Source organism: Pseudophryne corroboree, chromosome 8, assembly GCF_028390025.1.
Source record: "Pseudophryne corroboree isolate aPseCor3 chromosome 8, aPseCor3.hap2, whole genome shotgun sequence".
Taxonomy (NCBI): Eukaryota; Metazoa; Chordata; class Amphibia; order Anura; family Myobatrachidae; genus Pseudophryne; species Pseudophryne corroboree.
In genome coordinates this window covers 166,174,051-166,196,320 of record NC_086451.1, presented here as the reverse complement: position 1 = coordinate 166,196,320, position 22,270 = coordinate 166,174,051, and the positions used below count along the sequence as shown (strand labels likewise).

The window sequence follows — 22,270 nt, the reverse complement described above, 5'->3', positions numbered from 1 at the left end:
GCCTCAGGCATCCTATTCTTAGCTATTAATTTTGACAAGAAAAGAAGAACTTTTTTAATAAGAATCTACAAGGGCTGCAGCAGGCTAGGTCTAATAGACATATTTACTGCAGCTCCATCACTCCCAGCGGCACAGTATACTCCAGTGCCCCGGTTGCTGGGTCACTGCAGCGGAGGCTCCGGTTTCTTCCTAAGGTCAGTCACACACACACCGCCCTCCGGGATCACGAGGCCGCTGATGAAAGGGTGGTAAGGGGCTTCTGTGCCCACTTTATACCGTGATCCAGCGTGGCTGTAGGGGGCGGGCCGTGTGCGCACTGGCGTGGACACTGATTACTGGGCAGCTGCTCCACTAGCCACCAGGGACAGTTAAGGAGCACAGCTCTGGGGGTTTTTCTCCTATATTAACCCCATTTTGTACTACCCGCAGTGCATTGTGATAGGTAATAGGGCCTGATTCAGGTTGGATTGCAATCGCAATAAGCAATCCAACTGCAAAAATTGCTAAGAGCATACGCATCCGCCTGCAGATAATGCGATCGCCTCTGCCTGTCAATCGGTGCAGGGGGGGGGAGGGGGGTCAACAACACTCCATTTCCAAGTCGGAGATGGAGCGGTGCGGGGGCAGGGTTTCAATATTGGGTCGGCAACGGAGAAACAGGAGGCGTGGTCAGAGCGGCTGCATGACATCACATGGGCCGGACTCCGCCAGTGGAGCCCCAGCGTCATGCAGTAGATTTTGTAGAGGCCGGGGAGGACTTCTGTTCCTGGGAGCTAGCTGTGTTGTGCATCTTTTTTCCTCTGCCCCTACCTCTGGCAAGAAAGGACGCACCTCGCACTTTCTTGTTTCTTTGTGACCGAAAGGACTGCATTTGATAATGCAGAGCTTTCTTATGCTGTGAGGGAACATAAGGTAAAAAATTTGATTTTCCAGCTGTAGCTGTGCGTGTTAATGCTTTGTCCATCCTAGGGGAGGATTCCCATCGTAACTTATCCGTTGATGGGAAAGGATACGCCATAAGAATCCTTTTGGAAATCTGCAGTCTTTTATCTGGAGATTCCCAGGCTTTTTCACATAACTCGTTCAGCTCGTGTGAGGGGAGAAAGGTTACCTCAGGCTTCTTTCCCTTGTACATATGTACCCTCTTGTCAGGGACAGGGGGTTCCTCTGTGATGTGCAAAACATCTTTTATTGCCATAATCCTATATCGAATGGATTTTGCCAATTTTGGCTGTAACTTTGCATCAACGTAATCGACACTGGAGTCAGAATCCGTGTCGGTATCTGTGTCAACAATCTGGGATAGTGGGCACTTATGAGACCCTGACAGTCCCTGCGACATAGGATCAGGCATGGGTTGAGACCCTGACTGTCCCAAAGCTTCAGCCTTGTCTAATCTTTTGTGCAATGAGTTTACACTAGCATTTAAAACATTCCACATATCCATCCAATCAGGTGTCGGCGGAGACACCACATTCATTTGCTCCCGCTCCTCTCTAATATAGCCTTCTTCCTCAGACATGTCGACACACGTGTACCGACACACCACACACACACAGGGAATGCTTTTTCTGAAGACAGTTTCCCCACAAGGCCCATTGGAGAGACAGAGAGAGAGAGTATGCCAGCACACACCCCAGCGCTATATAACCCAGGAATAACACAGTAACTTAATGTTTGTCCAGTAGCGCTGCTGTATGTCATTTGCGCTGAATTATGTGCCCCCCCTCTCTTTTCAACCCTCTTGTCTACCATGGTATAAGCAGGGGAGAGTCCGGGCAGCTTCCTCTCAGCGGTGCTGTGGAGAAAAAATGGCGCTGGTGAGTGCTGAGGGAGAAGCCCCGCCCCCTCGGCGGCGGGCTTCTGTCCCGCTTAAACTGTAAAATTGGCAGGGGCTCATACATATACAGTGCCCAGCTGTATATATGTTATATTTTTGCCAAAAAGAGGTTTATATTGCCGCCCAGGGAGCCCCCCCTGCGCCCTGCACCCTTACAGTGACCGGAGTATGTGAGGTGTATGGGAGCAATGGTGCACAGCTGCAGTGCTGTGCGTTACCTCAGTGAAGATCATGAACTCTTCTGCCGCCTCTGAAGTCTTCTTTTCTTCTCATACTCACCAGGCTTCTATCTTCTGAATCTGCGAGGGGGACGGCGGCGCGGCTCTGGGACGGACGGCGAGGGTGAGATCCTGTGTACCAATCCCGCTGGAGCTAATGGTGTCCAGTAGCCTAAGAAGCAGGACCTTGCAACTCAGAGAGTAGGGCTGCTTCTCTCCCCTCAGTCCCTCGATGCAGGGAGTCTGTTGCCAGCAGTGCTCCCTGAAAATTAAAAACCTAACAAAATACTTTCTGTCAGAAAGCTCAGGAGAGCTCCTGAAAAGCACCCAGTCTCAACTGGGCACAGTATCAAACTGAGGTATGGAGGAGGGGCATAGAGGGAGGAGCCAGTGCACACCCAGAACTAAAGTCTTTCTTAAAGTGCCCATGTCTCCTGCGGAGCCCGTCTATCCCCATGGTCCTTACGGAGTCCCCAGCATACTCTAGGACATTAGAGAAACTAGAATTTTAATACCTACCGGTAAATCCTTTTCTCTTAGTCCGTAGAGGATGCTGGGCACCCGTCCCAGTGTGTACTGTGTCTGCTGTTATTAAATGGCCCTTAACTCCAGAACATTTATGTGGAGACAACTTTCCTGACTTGACCATCTTCCTTGGACGTTTTCCCCCTGTGTGACTGCTCCCCACCTCGAAAGGGTTGCATCCGTGGTCCCTAGGATCCAGTCCTGGATCCCGAACCATCGCCCCTCTAGGAGGTGAGAACTGTGCAGCCACCAATGGAGTGAGATTCTGGTCTTGGAAGACAGGATTATCCTCCGGTGCATGTGTAAGTGGGATCCGGACCACTTGTCCAACAGGTCCCACTGGAACACTCTGGCATGGAACCTGCCAAACTGAATGGCCTCGAAGGCCAAAACCATTTTCCCCAGCAACCGAATGCATTGATGGATTAACACTCTTGCTGGTTTCAGAATTTGTTTGACCAGACTCTGGATCTCCATAGCCTTTCCACTGGAGGAAAACCTCTTCTGTGTCCAGTATCACTCCCAAAAACAACAACCGCGTCATTGGGACCAACTGCGATTTTGGCAAGTTTAGGAGCCAACCATGTTGTTGAAGAACTGTCAGGGAGAGTGCAATGTTTTGCACCAACTGGTCCCTGGATCTCGCCTTTATCAGGAGAACATCCAAGTACGGGATAATTGTGACTCCTTGCTTGCGAAGGAGAACCATCATTTCCGCCATCACCCTGGTGAAAATCCTCGGAGCCGTGGAAAGACCAAATGGCAACGTCTGAAATTAGTAATGACAATCCTGAATTGCAAACCTCAGGTAGCTTGATGCAGTGGCTAAATGGGAACATGTAAGTAGGCATCCTTTAAGTTTACCAAAACCATGAAATCTCCTTCCTCCGGACTGGAGATCACTACCGTGAGAGATTCCATCTTGAAATTGAATTTCTTTAGGTAGAAATTGAGGGATTTCAGATTTCAGATTGGTCTGACTGAGCAGTCCGGCTTCGGGACCACGAAGCGGCTTGAATAAAAACCTTCTCCCTGCTGACTAAGGCTGATTTGAACAATCGGTGAGGGGGAACGTCTTGAAACCCCAGTTTGTACCCTTGGGACACTATTTATAAAACCCACGAGTCCAGGTCCGAATGAATCCAGAACTGACTGAAGAGTTTTAGACGTGCCCCCACTGGTGCGGGCTCCTGCAAGAAAGCCCTAGCGTCATGCAGTGGATTTGGCAGAAGCAGAGGACAATCTCTGCTCCTGCAATCTTGAAGAGGCTACAGACCTCTTCCCTCTTCTCCTTCCTCTACCTGCAAAGAAAGGGGAATCTTAACTTCTTGCATATCTATTGGGCCGAAATGACTGCATCAGATAATGATGCGTCTTTATCCGTTGAGAGGGAACATAGTGCAAGAAGGTTGACTTACCTGCGGGAGCTGCCGAGATCAAATTAACTAGGCCGTCACCAAACAAGGCTTCACCTTCATAGGGAAGAGACTCCCTTTCTTCTTGGAGTCAGTATCAGCAGTTCCTTGGTGAATCCAGATATACAGGGAATGGGGGGAAGGGGATGTATTCTGCACCAGCTATTAAATTCTAAATATTTGTATGAAGAGGCCCCAATAAATGTCCATCAGTTATATTAAATATTAATTGTAGGACGTTCGGGGGTGCTACCAGAGACAAGTAATGTTATGCAGGAAAGGAGAAGAGAAAAGAATGTCTCTTTTGCTGGCGCACAAATGATGATTTAAAAATTAACTTTTAATAAATTCGTTAAAATTGTCTAAACACAAAATAAAGTACAATAAGTTTGTATAATGTAATTACCATATATAATAAATGGAAATACATTTATTAATATCAAGGTTCGCTACCTGTGTTGTGTCTTTATTATTGATCCAAATTGACTATATCAATTAGTCTGATACTGAATTACTGGACACTATGTAATATTAGTTGAATGTATATTAGTAATTCACTTGACAAATGTCAGAACCTGGCAATAGTTCTACATATCATACACTTACAGCACTCTTTCCACAATATTTTCCCTTTATTCCAGATCAAATGGTATAATCCCCCACAGTAATTATTCCTGTTGTAGTATAGTACAGTATGGTTGCTGGGGACGTCTTTAATGAAAAGAGAGGGAACATCTAATGTGTCTCCTTATGGGTAAAATACTTGCAAGCTAAGTGGTATGAATAGCATCAGCATGTAGATAAATGCTGAGTGTTAGGTGAGTAATGCAGATAAATAGGGATATCTAATAATTCTATAGAATAGTGGGTGAATTATTAGATATCCCTATTTATCTGCACCTCTAAGCACACTATTTGACTGTCCACACCCTGCTGTGCCTATTACCCATCTCCTCCACCACCCTCAACACTGACCCACACATCATTCACCCACAAAGATACAATAAAGGTAGTTTGGATAAATTAGCTAAATGAAATGGATTTAACCAATTTATCTAAATGACAATTTTTGGATGTTTTCCAGTGTTTGGGATCTAATGGTCAATTGTCATTTGCTGCCACATATTAGCATAATTTTGTTTCAACAAGAAAAAAAAATTGGACAGATAATCTAAGTGTGGATCCAGTTTAATGCTGATTTCAGAGCCAACTATAGACTTGATTGAGGTACTGTGTCCCCGGTACCAAATACCAATTAAAATAATATTGTGAGGTGTTCAAAAAAGACTGAAAATGAGTGGAAATTATGGTTATTGAGGTTAATAATACTATGGGATCAAAATGACCCCCAAATTCTATGATTTAAGCTGTTTTTTAGGGTTTTTTGAAAAAAACACCCGAATCCAAAACACACCCGAATCCGACAAAAAAATTTCGGTGAGGTTTTGCCAAAACGCGTCCGAACCCAAAACACGGCCGCGGAACCGAACCCAAAACCCGAAAAATTTCCGGTGCACATCACTACTTAATTAGAACTTCGGTCAATGTGAATTCATTATTGGACTCAACCATGGTTATACTTAAAACCCAGGGGTCTATTTAAGATCGATCTTAATCGATGTTGGGCTTCCAGGTTGAAAAAACACACATTTACTAACATTTTAAAATTTATATAAAAAATCATCTGTTCGTAAATGCAGTGCACATGGTTTTGCCCAACTGCTAACAAAATTCCTGCTGCGATCAACTTGGAATTACCCCCATCGATTGATGTTTTCACACTGCTCGTTCCAACCCCAAAAACTATGAAGAGGATGGGGGCATATACGCAGGGTCCATCCTGTGCATGTGCCTACATTTTCTCCGGGTGCCCCGCAGAAAATGCGAATGCCTCTGCCTGTCAATCAATAGAGGGCGTACCTTCGCAGGTATATCGTGATCATGAGCCATGTCTCCCATTTTTGTCATTATAGGTGCTCTGTGAGCTGCTGACCATGCCCCAGCCCCTCTGTCTCCCGTGAATAGACATTGGGGCTTATTCAGACCAGATCGCTTCAATTTATTTTCACCCAGCGGGCAATCAGGTCTGCACTGCACATGCGTATGCACAACAATGCGTAGGTGTGACGGTCCGGAGATCACAAGAAGATTGACAAGAAGAGGGTGTTTGTGTGGGTGGCAACTGAATGTTTCTAGGGAGTGTCCGGAAAAACATTGGAGGGACCCGGCGTTTTGTGGGAGGATTTGTGACGTCACCTCAATGGCTGAGTAAGTGCTGAGCTGTGCAGCTCTTGTGCACATGTGATCACACACCTGCACAGCAAATTTTCCCTTCCGCTGTAGGCGGCAACCACCTGATCACAGGGATGCAAAAAACACACCCTAGCGATCAGGTCTGAATTACCCACAATGTGCATATTTGCAGAGCAACAAGCTACAGGGAGCCTTCCACCCCCCCCCTTCCCCATGACTATGGGACACTGGGGGGGGGGTTATTTGGGTTAGCTGGACATTCCCAAAAAAGTGACTGTCCTGCAAAAATTGGGTTAGTTGGGAGGTATGTGCAAATACATTTATTGTTTTGCATGCAGGGTAAATACTGGCTTCTTTGACATTTAGCCACAAATGCTGCACAGTTGAATTACAGTATTACACTGCAATTAACAGTTATGCTAGGACATTCCTTCTCCCAAAATCTACCTCTCTCTGCATGTTACATCTGTCCCACAGTGGCGTGCGGTGAGGTCAGTGGCTAGTGAGGCACTACAGCCATAATGTCCGCCGAATCCTGCCGATGACCCTTAGCCAATGCCCGCTACTGCCTCTGAGCCGATACCCACTGCCACCGCCAATGGCTTAATAAACTCTCCCACAATCAACTGACCCAGCCCTCCACCACTAATTTCTATCTCAGTCCGATGCCGCCAATGCCCGCTGCCTGCCTGCTCATTGTTCTTGTGATATATTATAAATTTTTAAAGAAAAAAAATGAGTGTTTGGGACTGGGAAGGGCGAGGGAGGAGGACATGAATGCAATTTTGTTGTCCAGGGCTTCCATTAACTTAAAGGAGAAGGGTCTGAATGGGTTAAAAAAAATGTGTGAGGTCCCCCCTCCTTAGTATAACCAGCCTCTTTGAGCCGGTCCTGGTTATTTAAATACTGGGGGAAAAATTGGACAGAGGTTCCCCGTATTTAGACAACCAGCACCGGGCTCTTAGACGGGTCCTGGTTCCAAAAATACGTGGGACAAAAGATGTAGGGGTCCCCCATATTTTTAAAACCAGCACCGGGCTCCACTAGCCAGAGAGATAATGCCACAGCCAGGGGACACTTTTATGTAGGTCCCTGCGGCCCTGGCATTACCCCTCCAACTAGTCACCCCTGGCCGGGGTTCCCTGGAGAAGTGGGGATCCCTTAAATCAAGAGGTTCCTCCCCTCGAGGCACCCAAGGGCCAGGGGTGAAGCCCGAGGCTGTCCCCAGCACCCCTGGGTGGTGGGTGCCGGGCTGATAGCCATATGTGTAAAAAAAGAATATTGTTTTTTTTTTTGTGGAACTAAAAGGCCCAGCAAGCCTCCCCCACTTGCTGGTACTTGGAGAACCTCAAGTACCAGCAGGCGGGGAAATAACGGGCTCGCTGGTACCTGTAGTTCTACAACAACAAAAAATACCCAAATAAAAACACAAACACACACACCGTGACAGTAAAATTATTGAGACAGGCTGTAGCATGTGGATGCATGTAACCCTATAAAAGTGATGGATTGGGTGACTATTACAATACCCACTGTTGCTGTCTGAAAAATGATGGATATATAGATTGCTCTGCCGAGATGTTTTTTTTCTAAAATGCACCACAGGTATGGATGGATAGTATACTTGACGACACAGAGGTAGGTAGAGCAGTGGCCTACTGTACCGTACTGCTATATATTATATTATTTATTATTATTATCCTTTATTTATATGGCGCCACAAGGGTTCCGCAGCACCAAATTACAGAGTACATAAACAAATAATCAAACAGGAAAACAGCAACTTACAGTTGATGACAATATAGGACAAGTACAGGGTAAATAAACATAGCTACATCAGCAGATGACACTGGAATAAGTATCAGGTGGCAGAAGACTGCTGGATTTGGTGCAGCTGAAGATTATTAAAGTAAGAAAAGAGTAAGCACATGAGGGAAGAGGGCCCTGCTCATGAGAGCTTACATTCTAAATGGGAGGGGTAGACAGACAGGGGTGAGACAGATGGGGTACATAGAGAGCGTGGAACAGAGGTTTAGGATGAGATTTGGCTGGGTTTGGTGAAGAAGTGGGTCTTGAGAGCCCATTTGAAGTTTTGTAGAGAGGTGGAGAGTCTGAGGGGGAGAGGTAGGGAATTCCAGAGAAGTGGTGCAGCACGTGAAAAATCTTGGAGGTAGGAGTGGGAGGAAGTAATCCGTAGGCAGGAGAGACGGCGTGCATTAGCAGAGCGAAGAGGACGGGTGGGAGTGTAAAGCGAGATAAGATCAGAGATGTAGATGGGAGAGGAGTGGGTGAGGGTTTTGTAAGCAAGTGTGAGAAGCTTGAAATGGATTCTGAAAGGGAAGGGGAGCCAGTGAAGGACTAGTAAGAGAGGAGAGGTGGACGTAGTGCATTTGGTGAGGAAAATGAGCCGGGCAGCAGCATTGAGGATAGATTGGAGTGGAGAGAGGTATTTGTCAGGAATGCCAGTCAGGAGGAGATTACAGTAGTCCAGTCTGGAGATGACCAGTGAGTGGATAAGAGTCTTAGTAGCATCCTGGGTCAGAAAGGGTCTGATCCTGGAAATATTTTTTAGATGAAAACGGCAGGTTTGTGAGAGGTGCTAAATGTGTGGTTTGAAGGAGAGGGAGGAGTCAAGGATTACTCCAAGACAGCGCACTTGGGGGGTAGAGGAGATAGTAGTGCCATCAATAGATAATGAGATTGTAGGAGGTGAGGTTATGCGGGAGGGAGGGAAGATGATCAGCTCGGTCTTAGACATGTTAAGTTTAAGAAAGCGCTGGGACATCCAGGAAGAGATAGCAGAGAGACAGTTGGAGATACGAGTGAGGAGAGTAGGGGAGAGGTCTGGAGAGGAAAGATAGATTTGAGTGTCATCAGCATAGAGATGATATTGGAAACCAAAAGAACTAATGAGCTTACCTAGTGAGGACGTATAGAGAGAGAAGAGGACCAAGGACAGAACCTTGGGGTACCCCTACAGTTAGTGGAAGTGAGGGGGAGGTGGAGTCATGAGAGGAGACAGAGAATGAACGGTCAGAAAGGTAGGACGACAACCAAGAGAGGGCAGTGTTACGCAGACCAATGGAGTGAAGGATTTGCAGTAGGAGAGGATGGTCCACAGTGTCAAAAGCAGCAGAGAGATCAAGTAGAATAAGTAGAGAGTAGTGTCCCTTAGATTTAGCAGCATGGAGGTCATTGCATACTTTTGTAAGGGCAGTTTCAGTGGAGTGGAGAGGACGGAAGCCAGACGGGAATGGGTCAAGCAGTGAGTGTGAGGAAAGAAAGGAAGTAAGGCGGTTGTAGACAATACGCTCAAGGAGTTTGGAGGCAAAAGGGAGAAGAGAGATGGGTCGGTAGTTGGAGAGAGTGTTTGGATCAAGGGTAGGTTTTTTAAGAATAGGAGAGATGAGAGCGTGCTTGAAGGCAGAGGGGACAGTGCCTGATGAGAGGGAGAGATTGAGAAGGTGGGAAAGATGGGAACAAGCAGAAGAAGAGATGTGGCAGAGGAGGCGGGAGGGGATAGGGTCAAGTGGGGAGGTGGTGAGGGGACAGGAACGAATGAGGGCCATGACTTCCTCTCCAGATGCATGGGAGAAAGATGACAGAGTTGGTGCGAGGGATGGGGAGGGTTGGTAAGGGATGGGAGAAGGCTGGTTACTGATAGTCTGGTGTGATGTGATGTCCTGACGTATGGAGTCAATTTTGGATGTGAAGTAAGTGGCAAATTCAAGAGCAGAGAGTGAGGAAGGGAGACGAGGTGGAGGTGGGCAGAGGAGTGAGTTGAGAGTGGCAAAGAGGCGCCGGGGGTTGGAAGACTGGGAGGAGATGAGGTTCTTGAAGTATGACTGTTTAGCAAGAGAAAGGGCAGCACTGAAGGATGAGAGCATAAGTTTGAAATGGAGGAAGTCTGCCTTAGAGCGTGATTTCCTCCAGTGTCGCTCAGCAGTACGTGAGCATTTTTGCAGATATCTGGTGCATTTGGTGTGCCAGGGTTGAGGTGTTAATTTGCGAGGGTGAACAGTGGTTGGTGGAGCAACAGAGTCAAGAGCAGAAGTAAGGGAAGCATTGTATGTGGAAGTGGCTTGTTCAGGGCATGAGAGAGAGAGAGAGAATAGGAGAGAGAAGTGAGTCAAACAGGGAGGAAAGGAATGTGGTGTCAATAGCTTCAATGTTACGCTTAGTGATGGTAGCCTTAGGAGGTTGAGATGGGGAAGTCGAGAGAGATAGGTTGAAGGAGAGCAGGTGGTGGTCAGAGAGGGGAAATGGGGAGTTGGAAAAATCAGAAATATCACAGCGGTGAGTGAAGACCAGATCCAGTGAGCTCCCATTCACATGGGAGGGTGAGGAGGTCCACTGGGAGAGACCAAGTGAAGAGGTGAGGTTAAGGAGTTTAGAGGCAGGGGATTGTGTGGGGATGTCAATAGGGATGTTGAAATCGCCTAGGATAATAGTGGGAATGTCAGAAGAGAGGAAGTGAGGAAGCCAGGAAGCAAAGTTGTCGATGAATTTGGAAGCAGTGCCAGGGGGGCGGTAAATGACAGCTACTCTAAGATGGACTGGTTGGAAGAGACATATGGAGTGGACCTCAAATGTAGATAATATAAGGGATGGTTCTGGTGGTATGAGTTGGTAGGAGTAACTAGAAGGTAAAAGGACCCCAACACCACCCCCATGGCGACCCCCAGGTCGGGGGGTGTGTGTGAATGTAAGGCCCCCAGCAGAGAGAGCAGCAGCAGAAGTAGTGTCAGAGGGCGTAATCCAAGTTTCAGTAATGGCTAGTAGGTGTAGGGAGTTGGAAATGAAAAGGTCATGAGTGGGGACCAGTTTGTTACAAACGGATCTGGCATTCCAGAGGGCACAGGATAGGGGGTATGAGTTTGTGGGAGAGATGTGAATTAGATTTTCAGGGTTGCTGTAGCGATGAGGTGGGATTAACTTTGAGGGCAGGGATGAGAGAGTAGTGATGGTACGGGTGCCTGAGATAGGAGGGGAAACTGCAGGAGGTGGGCAGGGAGGGAGGTCAGTGTGATGTGGATGGGGGTGTGGGGAGGTGACAGGGAAGGGAGAGAGGGAGCAGGGCTGAGTTGTGGGGTAGCAGGACCATGGGGCAGAGGTGAATGAAAGTGGGGTAACAGGAAAGGTGGGGGAAGGAAACAGAGGGATGGAGGGGAGACAGAGGAGGAGGTGGAGGAGACTAGGGGGGGGGAAGGATAAAGATACATTATTAGGTAGACACTGAGTGATGTGGGGAGTATAAGAAAGCATTCACATAGTGTTAAGTAGGTAAATAGGTTGAGGGAAAGTGGAAGTAGGAGAGGAGACTGTAAGGGAATCCGAGCAGAAGAATTGTAGAAATGCAGGTGAGAAAAGCAGTGTAGGCTCAAGGGGTGTAGATTTAGTATGAAATGAGTCAAAAGCGTAGATAAAGTGGGTGCAGAAATGTATTTGGAGTGTAAGAAATGAAAGGATTGTGAGAGGTTTAAGAAGCAATGGTAATTATGTTAGATGTTTTAAGTGTTTGCAGGTAAAATTGCATTGGTGCAGCTGTGCTTAAAAAACAAAATTACAATAATACAGATACAGGCATTTGTAGGTGAAATGGATGGTTTATGAAATGTCCAAGTAAGGTAGTTCTGTGCTATGTAATCAGATGCAACAATCAGGAGGTGAGTGATCTGAGGAGTAAGTGACTCACATTTGTTATTAGTTCTTCAGTTTTCTTTGTTTTGTTAGATTGGTGTGCTTCTGTTTTCCTTCTTTTTCACTTTGATTGAACGCTAATTGAACACTGCTGTTATGTGTCAATTTTATCACGCTTTTATAAAAATGCACGCTTAGATCAATAAATGCACAGCCAAATGGCTTTGCACAGCCTACACCATTGGACTTAAGTAGAAGACTATTACAAGTGAAACCAATAATTGAAATCTGTAACCACACCCCACCCCCTCAAATGCCAGGCAATAAATTACCTTAAAAACAACAACCAGGCATTCCACAAAGATTAAACTGGGTCTATATCATTCAAAACTTTAAAAAAGTACTTCAAAATCACATACTATGCAATAATGTTTCAATTTGCATTACCCAGCAGAATTAGCTTTGCATATATAGATATAGTGCAGCAGAATAGATTGGTGGTTGTAGTCAATTGTAATTACCTGTAGGTGACAAGAAGAGAAGAAACGTCAATTCACAATCGATATCAGCTGAAGATAAATTAACGCTGATTGAACGCTGCGTTATGTGTCAATTTTATCACGCTTTGATAAAAATGCATGCTTAGATCAATAAATGCACAGCCAAACAGCTTTGCACATCCTACACCATTGGACTTAAGTAGAAGTCTGGTGGTCAGCAAAATTTTGCACTGTCCTCCTACTATATATAGTGCGCACAACTACTAAAATACACCACAGGTATGGATGGATAGTATACTTGACGACACAGAGGTAGGTAGAGCAGTGGCCTACTGTACCGTATTGCTATATATTATATACTGGTGGTCAGCAAAATTCTGCCCTGTCCTCATACTATATAATACAATGCAGCACAGATATGGAGCATTTTTCAGGCAGAGAACGTAGATATTTTCAGCACACTGAGCACAGATATTTGCAAGCACACTGAGCACAGATATTTGCAGCACACTGAACACAGAAACTGAGAAAACGCTGCACGTCCTCTCCCTATCATCTCCAATGCACAAGTGAAAATGGCGGCGACTCGTGGCTCCTTATATAGAATAGAATAGCTGCTGACGGGCACGATTGAGGGAGGAAAGGGACATTTGAATCCAGCCCATAGATGCAATGTGAATATGTAATTTGTACCTTCCTATCTTAAAATGTATATACAGTGTATATGTCACAACTGAGGGCCTGAGCTGACTGGAGGCAGCCTCAGTTGTAGGGGCTGAGGTGTAGTGGAACCTGGGAGGTTGTATCAGACCCCTGGACATGTAAGTTAAATGTAGAAGAATTGCCCGAAGGCGTGCCCACGACAACCAGGATAAAAGTCAATGATGTTTATTTTGACAAACTCCATGCATCACAGCAGTAATAAAAGAGAAACATAAAATCAGCAGAGAAATAATACAGTTCCTGTGTACTACAGGAGGACAAGGACCAAAGGGCTCTGGTAGTATGAGACAGTTCTTATTATCTTCTAGTTGGAAAGTCCTTACCAGGCTCGACTGTAGCAATGGAGATAGCCCAGGATCATACTAGCTAGTGTTCCAGGAAAAGCTGGGCTGCTGTGGATAAAATGGCTGCTGTGGGTACTGGCTGAAACCAGACTGATGTAAGCACGGAGTGGATTGCTGGATGGAACCAGCCAAATAATAAATGAAGCTTGAGAGCGATGAAATATGATTGATATATGGAGTTTGAGAGCGGTGAAATAATAGTGCCGGTGGTGAGTGGTAATCTGCGGAAATGATACCGGCACTTTAAGAAGAGCTGATCTCTGCTGGAAGCTAGGCTGGAAGCAGGTAAATCTGTAACTGGAAACAGATGAGTCCCAGAGGACTGGAGAGTCAGGCTGCACCGCAGGTGGTAGACTAGAGCGGGTCTCTTTAGTGGAGGTTTGGAGATGGTAACTGGAACCTGGAAAACAACCACGGGAGAGAGACAAACTGGAACTAGGTTTGACAACCAAATCACTGACGCCTTCCTTGCTCAGGCACAGAATACTTATACCTGCAGCAAGGAAGGGATTGGCTAGGCAATTATGCAGATTACAATGGAAACAGCGGATTGGTGGAAATGAACAGGTGACAGAATCCAACATGGCTGCGCCCATGCAGACACTTGGAGGGAAGATTGGTTTGAAAATCCATGTGGGAACTTTAACAGCAATGGCGGCGCCGGCCACAGTAAACAGGAGACGCCAGACTGATGAGTGCACATTTGAACCACGCGGGCAACAGCGGAGGCCGCGGCTGACATAAGCGCCACTCTGACATCCTGCATGCAGAAACTCAGGGACGGCGGCGGAGGCCGCGGGAGATGCCATTCAAGATGTAACATGGCGCCGCTGTGACAGCGTCTCAGAGTGACAGGAGAGGAGGCAGGAATGGGGACATCAGAATAACAGATGGGATCCGGTCCTGGAGCGCTGAGCCAGCCTTAGGAGGCATCTGAAAGGTAAGTTATGGCGTCCAGATACCCGGATCGTGACAGTATACACTACAGGTCTTTCCGAACCCCCTAATCCTAACATTGTAATTTGCTTTAGGGCGCACCTCCAATTAGTCTAGTGTTTCTTGCTGCCTTTCCAATGAAGCAAGTTTAATTTAGTAATAGGTGAAAAACCATCCCTACAAAGGTGTTAATCAGAGACTTGGCTTTGTGGACACTTTTCAGAGAACAACTTTGTTAGCATAAAAGTAAAGCCAGAAAATGAAGAGCTGTTTAATCACTCAATTGGATTTTTTTGCCAGCATATTTCTTTTTCTCTGCAACCCACTGCTAAATTGTGCTTCCTAGCTGTTTTTATAAAATCACTGAATCAAATCTAACTCTGATTACATCAGAGAAGGCCAGGTACCCTACACCATAACAGGGGGTTTGAAATTTTGACTTGTCTACTTAAAGATCACCAAAATCTGATCACAAGGTCAATTACGTCCCTGGGTGGGATTGAACCACCAACCTTTTGGTTAATAGCTAAACACACTAACCGATTGCGCCACAGAGACACTTTGCAAAAAGTACATTCTGACAAAGGCTAATAAGCATTTATCTAGAACGTTTCCTAGAAAAACTTTAAAAAGTCAATAATCTGGAGAGTTTTTGTAAAATGTTTCTTCCATCAACCAACGAAGAAACACATTGGTACTTTTCCATGATGAGTGAGTGCTTCAGGTTCTCTTGCACTTACATGTGCAGCAGAGTACTGCAATGGAAGCATGCTGGGCCCATAACCCAGAGGTAGGCAGATTGAAACTATCCTCTGCTATATGCATTTTTTTTGTTAATTTAAGTAATCAAAACTGGGATTGATATTTTTGCTCTTTTATTTTTACTTAAAGTACAATAACTTTTACCATTTTAATTTGTTTTAATAGTATATTGACAGTATTGTTTTCTTTCAAATATCCACTTAATTTTCTTTACCCTATTATTAAAATGGTAATTGACAAAAACAAACTACATTGTCACCAGAAGAGCAATACAAAATGTACAAGTGATATATTAAAATCATCTTTCCAGCTTGAATTTCAATGATGCATTGGGGCAACAATTTTTTTAGCAACATCTTCACCCTTAAATAAAGATTTTCTTAATTCCTTACCTGTGTGCTAATTAGATATCACCTTGTTTTCACATTAAACAGACTTCCACATGAGAAAGCAGCAAGGATGCAGTGGCGTTAATGTTTCCTGGTGTCAACCTGTATTATTTCAGTAGACATTGAAATGAGGATGCATCTTGCTGCCTTTCCAATGAAGCAAGTTTAATTTAGTAATAGGTTAAAAACCATCCTTACAAAGGTGTTAATCAGAGACTTGGCTTTGTGGACACTTTTCAGAGAACAAATTTGTTAGCATAAAAATAAAGCCAGAAAATTAAGAGCTGTTTAATCACTCAATTGGATTTTTTTTGCCAGCATATTTCTTTTTCTCTGCAACCCACTGCTAAATTGTGCTTCCTAGCTGTTTTTATAAAATCACTGAATCAAATCTAACTCTGATTACATCAGAGAAGGCCAGGTACCCTACACCAGAACAGGGGGTTTGAAATTTTGACTTGTCTACTTAAAGATCACCAAAATCTGATAACAAGGTCAATTACGTCCCTGGGTGGGATTGAACCACCAACCATTTGGTTAGTAGCCGGACACACTAACCGATTGCGCCACAGAGACACTTTGCAAAAAGTACATACTGACAAAGGCTAATAAGCATACATCTAGAACGTTTCCTAGAAAAACTTTAAAAAGTCAATAATCTGGAGAGTTTTTGTAAGATGTTTCTTCCATCAACCAACGAAGAAACACATTGGTACTTTCCCATGATGACTGAGTGCTTCAGGATCTCTTGCACTTACATGTGCAGCAGAGTACTGCAATGGAAGCATGCTGGGCCCATAACCCAGAGGTAGGCAGATTGAAACTATCCTTTGCTATATGCATTTTTTTTTGTTAATTTAAGTAATCAAAACAGGGATTGATATTTTTGCTCTTTTATTTTTACTTAAAGTACAATAACTTTTACCATTTTAATTTGTTTTAATAGTATATTGACAGTATAGTTTTCTTTAAAAAATCCACTTAATTTTCTTTACCCTATTATTAAAAGGGTAATTGACAAAAACAAACTACATTGTCACCAGAAGAGCAATACAAAATGTACAAGTGATATATTAAAATCATCTTTCCAGCTTGAATTTCAATGATGCATTGGGGCAACGATTTTGTGAGAAACATCTTCACCCTTAAATAAAGATTTTCTTAATTCCTTACCTGTGTGCTAATTAGATATCACCTTGTTTTCACATTAAACAGACTTCCACATGAGAAAGCAGCAAGGATGCTGTGGCGTTAATGTTTCCTGGTGTCAACCCGTATTATTTCAGTAGACATTGAAATGGATGCATCTTGCTGCCTTTCCAATGAAGCAAATTTAATTTAGTAATAGGTGAAAAACCATCCCTACAAAGGTGTTAATCAGAGACTTGGCTTTGTGGACACTTTTCAGAGAACAAATTTGTTAGCATAAAAATAAAGCCAGAAAATGAAGAGCTGTTTAATCACTCAATTGGATTTTTTTTGCCAGCATATGTCTTTTTCTCTGCAACCCACTGCTAAATTGTGCTTCCTAGCTGTTTTTATAAAATCAATGAATCAAATCTAACTCTGATTACATCAGAGAAGGCCAGGTACCCTACACCAGAAAAGGGGGATTTGAAATTTTGACTTGTCTACTTAAAGATCACCAAAATCTGATAACAAGGTCAATTACGTCCCTGGGTGGGATTGAACCACCAACCTTTTGGTTAATAGCCGTGCACACTAACTGATTGCGCCACAAAGACACTTTGCAAAAGTGCATACTGACAAAGGCTAATAAGCATTCATCTAAAACGTTTCCTAGAAAAACTTTAAAAAGTCAATAATCTGGAGAGTTTTTGTAAGATGTTTCTTCCATCAACCAACGAAGAAACACATTGGTACTTTCCCATGATGAGTGAGTGCTTCAGGATCTCTTGCACTTACATGTGCAGCAGAGTACAGCAATGGAAGCATGCTGGGCCCATAACCCAGCGGTAGGCAGATTGAAACTATCCTCTGCTATATGCATTTTTTTTTGTTAATTAAAGTAATCCAAAACTGGGATTGATATTTTGGCTCTTTTATTTTTACTTAAAGTACAATAACTTTTACCATTTTAATTTGTTTTAATAGTATATTGACAGTATTGTTTTCTTTCAAAAATCCACTTAATTTTCTTTACCCTATTATTAAAATGGTAATTGACAAAAACAAACTACATTGTCACCAGAAGAGCAATACAAAATGTACAAGTGATATATTAAAATCATCTTTCCAGCTTGAATTTCAATGATGCATTGGGGCAACGATTTTGTGAGAAACATCTTCACCCTTAAATAAAGATTTTCTTAATTCCTTACCTGTGTGCTAATTAGATATCACCTTGTTTTCACATTAAACAGACTTCCACATGAGAAAGCAGCAAGGATACAGTGGCGTTAATGTTTCCTGGTGTCAACCTGTATTATTTCAGTAGACATTGAAATGAGGATGCATCTTGCTGCCTTTCCAATGAAGCAAGTTTAATTTAGTAATAGGTGAAAAACCATCCCTACAAAGGTGTTAATCAGAGACTTGGCTTTGTGGACACTTTTCAAAGAACAAATTTGTTAGCATAAAAATAAAGCCAGAAAATGAAGAGCTGTTTAATCACTCAATTGGATTTTTTTTGCCAGCATATTTCTTTTTCTCTGCAACCCACTGCTAAATTGTGCTTCCTAGCTGTTTTTATAAAATCACTGAATCAAATCTAACTACATCAGAGAAGGCCAGGTATCCTACACCATAACAGGGGGTTTGAAATTTTGACTTGTCTACTTAAAGATCACCAAAATCTGATAACAAGGTCAATTACATCCCTGGTTGGGATCGAACCACCAACCTTTTGGTTAGTAGCCGGACACACTAACCGATTGCGCCACAGAGACACTTTGCAAAAAGTACATACTGACAAAGTCTAATAAGTATACATCTAGAACGTTTCCTAGAAAAACTTTAAAAAATCAATAATCTGGAGAGTTTTTGTAAGATGTTTCTTCCATCAACCAACGAAGAAACACATTGGTACTTTCCCATGATGACTGAGTGCTTCAGGATCTCTTGCACTTACATGTGCAGCAGAGTACTGCAATGGAAGCATGCTGGGCCCATAACCCAGAGGTAGGCAGATTGAAACTATCCTTTGCTATATGCATTTTTTTTTTGTTCATTTAAGTAATCAAAACTGGGATTGATATTTTTGCTCTTTTATTTTTACTTAAAGTACAATAACTTTTACCATTTTAATTTGTTTTAATAGTATATTGACAGTATAGTTTTCTTTAAAAAATCCACTTAATTTTCTTTACCCTATTATTAAAAGGGTAATTTACAAAAACAAACTACATTGTCACCAGAAGAGCAATACAAAATGTACAAGTGATATATTAAAATCATCTTTCCAGCTTGAATTTCAATGATGCATTGGGGCAACGATTTTGTGAGAAACATCTTCACCCTTAAATAAAGATTTTCTTAATTCCTTACCTGTGTGCTAATTAGATATCACCTTGTTTTCACATTAAACAGACTTCCACATGAGAAAGCAGCAAGGATGCAGTGGCGTTAATGTTTCCTGGTGTCAACCCGTATTATTTCAGTAGACATTGAAATGAGGATGCATCTTGCTGCCTTTCCAATGAAGCAAGTGTTAATCAGAGACATGGCTTTGTGGACACTTTTCAGAGAACAAATTTGTTAGCATAAAAATAAAGCCAGAAAATGAAGAGCTGTTTAATCACTCAATTGGATTTTTTTGCCAGCATATTTCTTTTTCTCTGCAACCCACTGCTAAATTGTGCTTCCTAGCTGTTTTTATAAAATCACTGAATCAAATCTAACTCTGATTACATCAGAGAAGGCCAGGTACCCTACACCATAACAGGGGATTTGAAATTTTGACTTGTCTACTTAAAGATCACCAAAATCTGATAACAAGGTCAATTACGTCCCTGGGTGGGATTGAACCACCAACCTTTTGGTTAGTAGCCAGACACACTAACCGATTGCGCCACAGAGACACTTTGCAAAAAGTCCATACTGACAAAGGCTAATAAGCATTCATCTAGAACGTTTCCTAGAAAAACTTTAAAAAGTCAATAATCTGGAGAGTTTTTGTAAGAATTTTCTTAAATCAACCAACGAAGAAACACATTGGTACTTTCCCATGATGAGTGAGTGCTTCAGGATCTCTTGCACTTACATGTGCAGCAGAGTACTGCAATGAAAGCATGCTGGGCCCATTACCCAGAGGTAGGCAGATTGAAACTATCCTCTGCTATATGCATTTTTTTTGTTAAAGGAATCCAAAACTGGGATTGATATGTTAGCTATTTTATGTTTACTTAAAGTACAATAACTTTTACCATTTTAATTTGTTTTAATAGTATATTGACAGTATTGTTTTCTTTCAAAAATCCACTTAATTTTCTTTACCCTATTATTAAAATGGTAATTGACAAAAACAAACTACATTGTCACCAGAAGAGCAATACAAAATGTACAAGTGATATATTAAAATCATCTTTCCAGCTTGAATTTCAATGATGCATTGGGGCAACGATTTTGTGAGAAACATTTTCACCCTTAAATAAAGATTTTCTTAATTCCTTACCTGTGTGCTAATTAGATATCACCTTGTTTTCACATTAAACAGACTTCCACATGAGAAAGCAGCAAGGATGCAGTGGCGTTAATGTTTCCTGGTGTCAACCTGTATTATTTCAGTAGACATTGAAATGAGGATGCATCTTGCTGCCTTTCCAATGAAGCAAGTTTAATTTAGTAATAGGTGAAAAACCATCCTTACAAAGGTGTTAATCAGAGACTTGGCTTTGTGGACACTTTTCAGATAACAAATTTGTTAGCATAAAAATAAAGCCAGAAAATGAAGAGCTGTTTAATCACTCAATTGGATTTTTTTGCCAGCATATTTCTTTTTCTCTGCAACCCACTGCTAAATTGTGCTTCCTAGCTGTTTTTATAAAATCACTGAATCAAATCTAACTCTGATTACATCAGAGAAGGCAAGGTACCCTACACCATAAGAGGGGGTTTGAAATTTTGACTTGTCTACTTAAAGATCACCAAAATCTGATAACAAGGTCAATTACGTCCCTGGGTGGGATTGAACCACCAACCTTTTGGTTTATAGCCGTACAGACTAACTGATTGCGCCACAGAGACACTTTGCAAAAGTTCGTACTGACAAAGGCTAATAAGCATTCATCTAAAACGTTTCCTAGAAAAACTTTAAAAAGTCAATAATCTGGAGAGTTTTTGTAAGATGTTTCTTCCATCAACCAACGAAGAAACACATTGGTACTTTCCCATGATGACTGAGTGCTTCAGGATCTCTTGCACTTACATGTGCAGCAGAGTACTGCAATGGAAGCATGCTGGGCCCATAACCCAGAGGTAGGCAGATTGAAACTATCCTTTGCTATATGCATTTTTTTTTGTTCATTTAAGTAATCAAAACTGGGATTGATATTTTTGCTCTTTTATTTTTACTTAAAGTACAATAACTTTTACCATTTTAATTTGTTTTAATAGTATATTGACAGTATAGTTTTCTTTAAAAAATCCACTTAATTTTCTTTACCCTATTATTAAAAGGGTAATTTACAAAAACAAACTACATTGTCACCAGAAGAGCAATACAAAATGTACAAGTGATATATTAAAATCATCTTTCCAGCTTGAATTTCAATGATGCATTGGGGCAACGATTTTGTGAGAAACATCTTCACCCTTAAATAAAGATTTTCTTAATTCCTTACCTGTGTGCTAATTAGATATCACCTTGTTTTCACATTAAACAGACTTCCACATGAGAAAGCAGCAAGGATGCAGTGGCGTTAATGTTTCCTGGTGTCAACCCGTATTATTTCAGTAGACATTGAAATGAGGATGCATCTTGCTGCCTTTCCAATGAAGCAAATTTAATTTAGTAATAGGTGAAAAACCATCCCTACAAAGGTGTTAATCAGAGACATGGCTTTGTGGACACTTTTCAGAGAACAAATTTGTTAGCATAAAAATAAAGCCAGAAAATGAAGAGCTGTTTAATCACTCAATTGGATTTTTTTGCCAGCATATTTCTTTTTCTCTGCAACCCACTGCTAAATTGTGCTTCCTAGCTGTTTTTATAAAATCACTGAATCAAATCTAACTCTGATTACATCAGAGAAGGCCAGGTACCCTACACCATAACAGGGGATTTGAAATTTTGACTTGTCTACTTAAAGATCACCAAAATCTGATAACAAGGTCAATTACGTCCCTGGGTGGGATTGAACCACCAACCTTTTGGTTAGTAGCCAGACACACTAACCGATTGCGCCACAGAGACACTTTGCAAAAAGTACATACTGACAAAGGCTAATAAGCATTCATCTAGAACGTTTCCTAGAAAAACTTTAAAAAGTCAATAATCTGGAGAGTTTTTGTAAGAATTTTCTTAAATCAACCAACGAAGAAACACATTGGTACTTTCCCATGATGAGTGAGTGCTTCAGGATCTCTTGCACTTACATGTGCAGCAGAGTACTGCAATGAAAGCATGCTGGGCCCATTACCCAGAGGTAGGCAGATTGAAACTATCCTCTGCTATATGCATTTTTTTTGTTAAAGGAATCCAAAACTGGGATTGATATGTTAGCTATTTTATGTTTACTTAAAGTACAATAACTTTTACCATTTTA

The 22,270-nt window shown here is 42.5% G+C and overlaps 2 non-coding genes across 2 annotated transcripts; both read right to left on the bottom strand.

Annotated features, from left to right (window-relative positions):
• Positions 1 to 19,511: 19,511 nt before the first annotated feature.
• On the bottom strand, positions 19,512 to 19,585 carry TRNAS-ACU (transfer RNA serine (anticodon ACU)). The gene has a single exon. It is a non-coding gene; the product is annotated as a tRNA-Ser (tRNA).
• A 2,259-nt stretch (positions 19,586 to 21,844) lies between these two features.
• TRNAS-ACU (transfer RNA serine (anticodon ACU)) lies at positions 21,845 to 21,918 on the bottom strand. The gene has a single exon. It is a non-coding gene; the product is annotated as a tRNA-Ser (tRNA).
• Between the last annotated feature and the right edge of the window lie 352 nt (positions 21,919 to 22,270).